This window comes from Anser cygnoides, chromosome 2 (genome assembly GCF_040182565.1).
Source record: "Anser cygnoides isolate HZ-2024a breed goose chromosome 2, Taihu_goose_T2T_genome, whole genome shotgun sequence".
NCBI classification, from domain to species: domain Eukaryota; kingdom Metazoa; phylum Chordata; class Aves; order Anseriformes; family Anatidae; genus Anser; species Anser cygnoides.
The window spans coordinates 151,428,791-151,435,877 of record NC_089874.1 but is presented as its reverse complement, the minus strand read 5'-3'; positions in this window follow the sequence as shown (position 1 = coordinate 151,435,877).

Here is a 7,087-nt window from a genome sequence, read left to right as displayed (position 1 = left end):
GTTTCCCTTTTTTTCTAAGGGATATGGGGTGAGCTCCAGAGAACTATTTAGAGGGTTGCTTTGTTTTTGACAAAACCTGAGCTGGTCCTTTTGTTAAATTGCAAAACTAGGAGAGAGCTGTTTTCTAAAAGGCTCTATAAATAACTCACATAGGTTCAAAGGCCTTTCCGAAGCTGGAAGGACATCAGCTCACCCCTCGCATTTCTTGATGCGTACTGTATTGTGCTTTTTAGTAGAAAATAAACTAATGTCATTTTAATGTTTTTCTTGGATCATTTTGGTCCTGGTCAGAACAGGCCTTGAACTCGTAGCAGAGAAGGGGAGGAACCAAACACAGATTTTGCAGCTGAGGTGGCACATCCAGCCCCTCACACCAAGAGATAGATGCTGGCTGCTTTTTATGCCTCCATCAGAGTTTCCAGCCTGACTGTGTTTTGTCACAGCGGTCTCTGTTGTTTGTTGCTGAAATTACAAAATGCAACTGTTGAAAATGGGTGGCTAAACAGGAAAGACACCCACTCCCAGCTCTACAAAATAAACAGCCCTCTGTGTTTTGCATTTATAGATGGACAAATGCAATCAGCTCAGGAAATGTGATTTCCTCCCCTTCGAGGCACACCATGAATTTTGACTTATTTTAAAAGAGCTTTGACCGTTGAGTTAAAAATGTCTGTAAGAGTAGGCTTATTCATCAAGTACATCAAAAACGATGACTCTGTGGGCAAGCTTTTGTCGGGGTGGTGTATGTGCCAAGTTGCTTGTGGCTGCCTTGAAATCTGCGTGCTCCCCACCGTTCTGAGCTCTGGGTCGTGGATCAGCTGCTTGTTTTCTCTTTGCCTCTTCTCCTGAGGCAAAACTCACCCTTTTGAGAGGGCTTTGGACCACGTTACAGTTCAGACATCTTCTTTCTCCCTCCTGCTCTGATATCACAGCCCAGGTGGTGTGAGATGCCTCTGAGGAGGCCACACGTCCAAGGGGAGATTTTCCTGGGCCAACGCTCAGCCCAAGTTTGTTGAGAATCCCGTTGACAAGTGAATCCCATTCACAAGTGAATGAGTGTTTAAATACTGTGGTGCACTAGCACCTTGTCCCTTGTCTTGCCAAGACAAAGGGCTTTGGGGACTGCAGTAGCTGGAGCTTTTGTCCTTGGGGCTTGGCACGCACTCCTGCGGGGCCTTTTGCCTGTGGATGACCATGTGTAATTTGGTTTCCCACCAGAACCTGAACATGGTTTTCAACACAGGCTCTCTCTCAACTTACTTTCTTCCAGTCTTTTTATAGCTCTCTCGCCTAAGTGGAATTTATTCTTTTTTTTTTTTTTTTTTGATGTGGCTGGAGGTGTAAATCCAGACGGCTATAACTCCTGATGGGGCATCAAGCTGTCTGTGCCACTGCTCATCAGCACTTGTGTTGTCTGTGTATAAAGCAAACACCACGATCCTTTTTAAACCTCTGAAGCTGAAGTCATTTTATCTGTCGGTGTTTTTTTTTTTTTCCCTTGCTTATAACCAATTAAATAGTTCTTGTTTAAAATAGCTGGCTCATGGCAGTAGGTAGAAACCTACAATCTTTCCCCTACTACACCCTTTTATATTTAAACCCTCTATTTTTAACCCAATGGTGGGACTCAGGGTTAATGCTCGTTAGATCTGTGTCTAGACGGTTGTGAAAAACAGGAAATGAATTACATTAGAGTATGAAAGGAGAATTTAACCTTTTCTCTCCTAGCTAACATGGGACGGGGTGAAGGCTTTTATAGCAGAGTATTTGTGAAAGTTTAAGGAAGTAGAAGATGAAGGAAAAAAAAAAAAAAAAAAACACCACTGGGTTTCCACAAGGCCCCGTGGGAATTATTTCGCAGAAAATAACGAGCCAGACTCTGCCCCCAGCTACACCCAGGCAGTAATTCTTTTCCTGTGCTCTCTGGGGAAAAGTTGTGTTTTATTATTCCCTGCTCCTTGCGAACATTCGGAAGAAAAGAGGCCGGGTAACCGGTTTCACACCCACACACACACAGAGCTAGCACAGCTGCAGGTAGCACGGCCTCTGCGCGCTCAGTGCTAGGCCTCGCAGTTTGTAACACACCTGGGCACATTAAACCCCTTCTCCTCAGGCTAGGGCCTCGAGGTTTTTTAGCATTTGTGAATTTAGTTCGTCTTTATTTGGGAAAGAAACTGCGAAAATGCAAACTTCCCTTGCTCGAGCCTTCAGGAAAACAGGAGCCCAAAGCCTTGCTGGCCCCAGCGGGCAGCAGGGCAATGCCTCTGCTGAAATACAGGACGGGACCCCGTTTATCTCATGCTCCGCATCCCCCTCGTTTGTAATGTTTTGCCTGAGCCAAATGTCCCCGTGCATGCTGTCAGCCTGCCAGAAACCCCTGTCCCCGAGGCACAGCAGCGAGGCCTTGCCCTGCCGCCAGCCCGGCCTGCCCTGCCTGACTGGTGGCAGCAGGGTTAGCGCCGCTCATTGCCTTCATTTTACTGTGAGCCTTTTCTCGTTTTGAAGGCAGATGAGGCTGAAGTGTGCAAGTCCCTGGAACAGTGCTGTAGCTAATTTTATGGCTTCTTTAGCGCCATCCAAAAAAAAAACCAAAAACAACAACAACAAACAAGCAACTCCCCCTGATGGAGCAGTCCAAAGAAAGGATGTTAAGCAACACAACATTAGCTTGTGCTTTTGTCAGTGTTTCCACTGCCAGTTCGTCTTCCTAAAGGAACCAAGCTTTGGCATGGAAAAAAAAATAAAAATAATAAATAAAAATAAAAATCTTGAAGTGTTTCCAAAGGGCTATGTGATGGGGTGACAATGGGAGTTAAAATGACTAACAGCGCTGCAAATTTTGGCCTAAAAGCCCTTAAATGTTGCCAGGTAGCAGCAGCCAAGGTGTGAGCATTTCTCAGGAGGAGCCAAGTGCTTATGGGAGCGATAAGGGCACACGCACAGAGGCACACGGGCACCTGCGCACACATTATGTACGCCTAATTAATAGAAGATGTCTTTTAGACGCTGGGCTCTGCAGTGTGAGTAATGGAGGTCAGTAATTTCTTGTCAGCAGCAGCTTTTCTTGAAGGTTTTAGGCCATGGCTCATCCTGTGGTGGGGAAGAAATCTTTCTGCATTAATCACGAACTTGTCTTTTTCACGAATATACTCTGCTTGAGGTAAGTACACCCTGCCTGACTGTCTAAAGCAAACAGAAACGGCATTTGATTTCCAGAGGAGGTGGAAATCTGTATAGAAAAAGACACACGTGTTCTGAGGGCCTTCATTTTAGTCCCTCTCCATGAGCACATGGAGACCCTCAAAGTCTCTCAGAGCAGGACACTGGTGGAGGAAGGCAGTCCCAGCCCATTTCTCCCAGCTGCCATGCCAAGCAGCGCAGAGGCCACAGGGAAAGCCCTAAATGAGGGATTAAGCATCTCATTCCTCCCAGTAAAACACCACTGGTACATACGGCAGGTAGGGCACTGTAACCCCCTCCAAGTCCCTTCTTCCCACCCTGCTGCTGGGACCAACGTGAGGGGAACACGGTGCTGCTGCCCCCGGCCAAGAGCCAGGCTGCTCGGCCTTCCCCAGCCCTTCGTCCCCTGCACCTCAGGACCGAGCTGCTCGGGCTCCGTTTACTGCGTAGCAGCTCCCTGGAACAAGGCGTTTGAAAACATCTTCTGGCTAGACACATACCTTAGCATATTAAAAGGTATTTTTAGTACCTCTGGCAGAACGGATCAAACTCTGCTTTCAGCTCTACTAATATAACTCTGTGGACTTTGCTGGCATCACCTCGTATTCGTACCGAGGTAGCAGCTGGTCAAAGTTAGTTTGCTAAATAGTTGTGTTTATTTCACACAAGACAAAAAAAAAAAAAAAAAAACAAGCACAGAAAAACACCAGTGGGGTTCCTGATGTACAGCAGGCTGGGGTTTTTGTGCTAGGAGCGTGACTCGGGCTGGTAGATGTTCCATTTGCTGAAGAAACAGCAGCACACAGCATGGGCAAAACACGCCGAACGTTGCCACCCGAGTTTGCGATGACTTTGTTTTTGCACGGGTATAAATATAACCATGACCATTTCATACAGCAAAGTACTCTGTGATGAGTACATGAGTACAGTATAAATAGCCTTACTGATTACAGGGGCTATAAACACGGGCTGGAAACCCTTGTTTCCCCCCTGCAAGTCGGAAGCCATGGCAGTGGAGGGAGGTTTTACAGCTAAATAGTTAAAAGCCGCGGCAGAGCGGTTTCTCTGGAGGGCTCCGAGCGCGAAGCTGGTGCTCTGCCATCCGACCAGCCACGCCGAGGCGGTGGGAAGCGTGCCACCACAATTACACACTCGGAAGAGGGGAAGGCCGAGCTAACTACCATATTCTTACTGTGTAGGCCGGTTCAAAAAAAAAAAAAAAAAAAAAAACATATAATGATTCCTGCCTTATTGCAGCGTTCGGGTTCCAGATATAGCCCTGCATGGGAAGGCAGGTATGACGTTGAACGGAGCCAAATGAGCATTTCCTGCTTTTAAGTCCTGTAATGTCAGGAATCCGGCTCGCTGGAAACACCCTGCTCATCACACTCAACAATGCCACCGCCCTCGGGCCTTGCGAGCGACGGTCCACAGCTCGGGTCCTTTGCATGCTTGTTTTCGGCGGTGCGAAACCAAGCTCTGTGTGCCTCCTGCATGGGAAGTGGCTTAGCTCACCCAGAAACTCAGGGACTTGCCAGAGGCCTTAGATAACTAGGCAAGATTTGTTTTAGCTGCCCTCAGTATCCAAGGTATTTCCTACTGTAAGTATAAGGAAACATTGAGGACACTTGAGCTGCCATATTTGTTTATCTTAGGTCAAACCGGGGAGATTTTCCAGAACCACTGCTGCAGCTGCACTTTGAGAGGCTGCATTTGCAGCGAGTGTTTCTCTGCTGACTCCATGATCACAAAAAAGCCTTGCTCAGATCTTCGCCGAGCGCTGAGCTCCACGGGGAAGGGCGCGTGCAGCTGCTGAGCAAAGCTGCGCAGATGCCTCCAGACACTCACTCTCCGGGTATGCTTCATTAACCTTGACCTCAGCTGGGCCAGCGCCTGGGCACGGGGGAAGCCAGGAGGGAGAAGAAAATCACCGGCGTTCGCTCCCTCAAATTTCTGAGCAGGTGATTACCGCAGGCGGACGTCGAGACGGGTTTCGCCTTGAGCTTCCCCGAGCCTGCAAATCCGAAGCACCCTAGGAGGGCAACCCCACCAAACGCGGAGCCAGCTTCTCGGGTGCTGGGGGCTACGGCAAGGACCCGGCGGGGTTTTCACGCCTCCTGCCTGCTCCTTGCTGTGTCCTTCAATCCACCGCCCGCGTTTGCTGGAAAGGCAGGGAGAAAGGAGAAAACAACAACCATGCTGCACCGTAAAATAGGGAAATTCGGCCCAATTCATTCTAACAACAGAAAAGCAGACCCTAGAGCTGACCGTTTTTACAGCACATGGTTGCAGCAGCGCCGTGCTTCGCAGCACGCGTGAGGTCCTGGCTGGATGACGAGCGGGCGAGCAGGGAAGGGCCCCGCAGGCCAAAATGTTCCGATCCGGGCTCTGATCCTGGAATCTGATTCACACAAGTGCAGCCCGGTGCCTCCCAGCCGCTCACTTAATAGCGCGGGTCGGATTGCAGCGTCCTGGGTGCCTAAATTTAGCCCCCGAAATCCATATATCGATTAGTTTGACGTTCTAAGGTGCCATGCACCCATTTCGGTAGGAATTACGAACGCCGGTCTGATCCAAAGGCTTGGTAGTTTGAAGGCCTTGGCACGTTCCTCGATGTCCTTAGGGGCCCAGGCAGTCAAGGGCAACGCATAACCCACTGCCCCAGCCCCGCAAGACACCCATCACCTCTGCGCCGCTGTCGGGATGATTTGTTTTGAGCTGTAACAGCACCCAGCAGGCCGTGCCGGCGGGGAGCTGGCCGCACGCTTGCTGCGTGCTGACTGCTCTCTCTGCTGGCCAACCGAAAAATTTTATTTCCACGAGACAGACCTGCAGAAACGCAGATATGCACCAAGAAAACGCATGTCAGAAAAAAAGAGCTTTTTTTCCCCTAAGGTCCCAAACAGGCAAATAAAAGAGGTTGGATTGAATAAATGATATTCTTAATGAAAAAGAAGCAGCAGAGGAGAACGAGGCAGGACAGGCGTGGGTCTTCTATCCCGTCGCAGCTTACTGCATCCGCAGTTTGGGGGAAGTGAGAGGACCTAGCTGTGGGACAGGGTGCCCCCAGCGCGGATGTAAGGCCGTCAGGGCTCACACATTTCCAGCAGCGAACGTGCTAGAGAATTTCCAGTGACCACCAGCACACACAAGCCAGGAGAAAGCAGGACTGCGAGGAACTTTCTTCTGTTTTTTCAATGCCTAACTCAAGGGTTCAGAAAGTCCAAAAAGCCACCACACAGGGACTCTCAGCACATAAATACTGTAATAATAGTGGACAACAGAAAGTCGGGAGGACTTCTCTGTGGGAAAGGAGAAGCTAGAGAGTGATTAAAGAGAGAAAGGAATGTTTCTTCATGTTGATTTTTAACTTGTACATTCCGAATAATGGTTGTCTCTGTTCTCCTTAACAGCCTTCATCCTGAAATCAGACTGAACTTGGCAAATTCTCGTATCTGAGCCTCACTAAAGGGAGCGTGCCGCGGATTTCAGCCGCCAGGAACCAGGTCAGGATGGTAGCTCACGAGTTTAACCAAGAGGCAAACTCATGTCTGGAGGGACGAAAACCTGATGTCCTGCAACAGCTTAACGGCTCCGCTGAGCAACGCCCAGGTGCTGGGTTTATGTGGCAAGGGTTTGGTAGTGGGGGGAGCTGCAGGGGGTGGCCTCTGTGAGCAGAGCCCAGCAGCTGCCCCATGGCAGATCAGAGCCAGCTCCAGCTGCTCCACTGGGACCCACCCCTGGCCATATTACCTTACATTATCTTTTAAATTTTTATATTTTTCTGTACACCCAGATAAAACAAGCCATTTACACTTAACACCTTTACCGTGCTTTTCCTCGCCAAGACTGAAACGCGTCACAAACGTTTGCTGTAGTCTCGGTCCTTCCATGGGGCAGTCCTGCA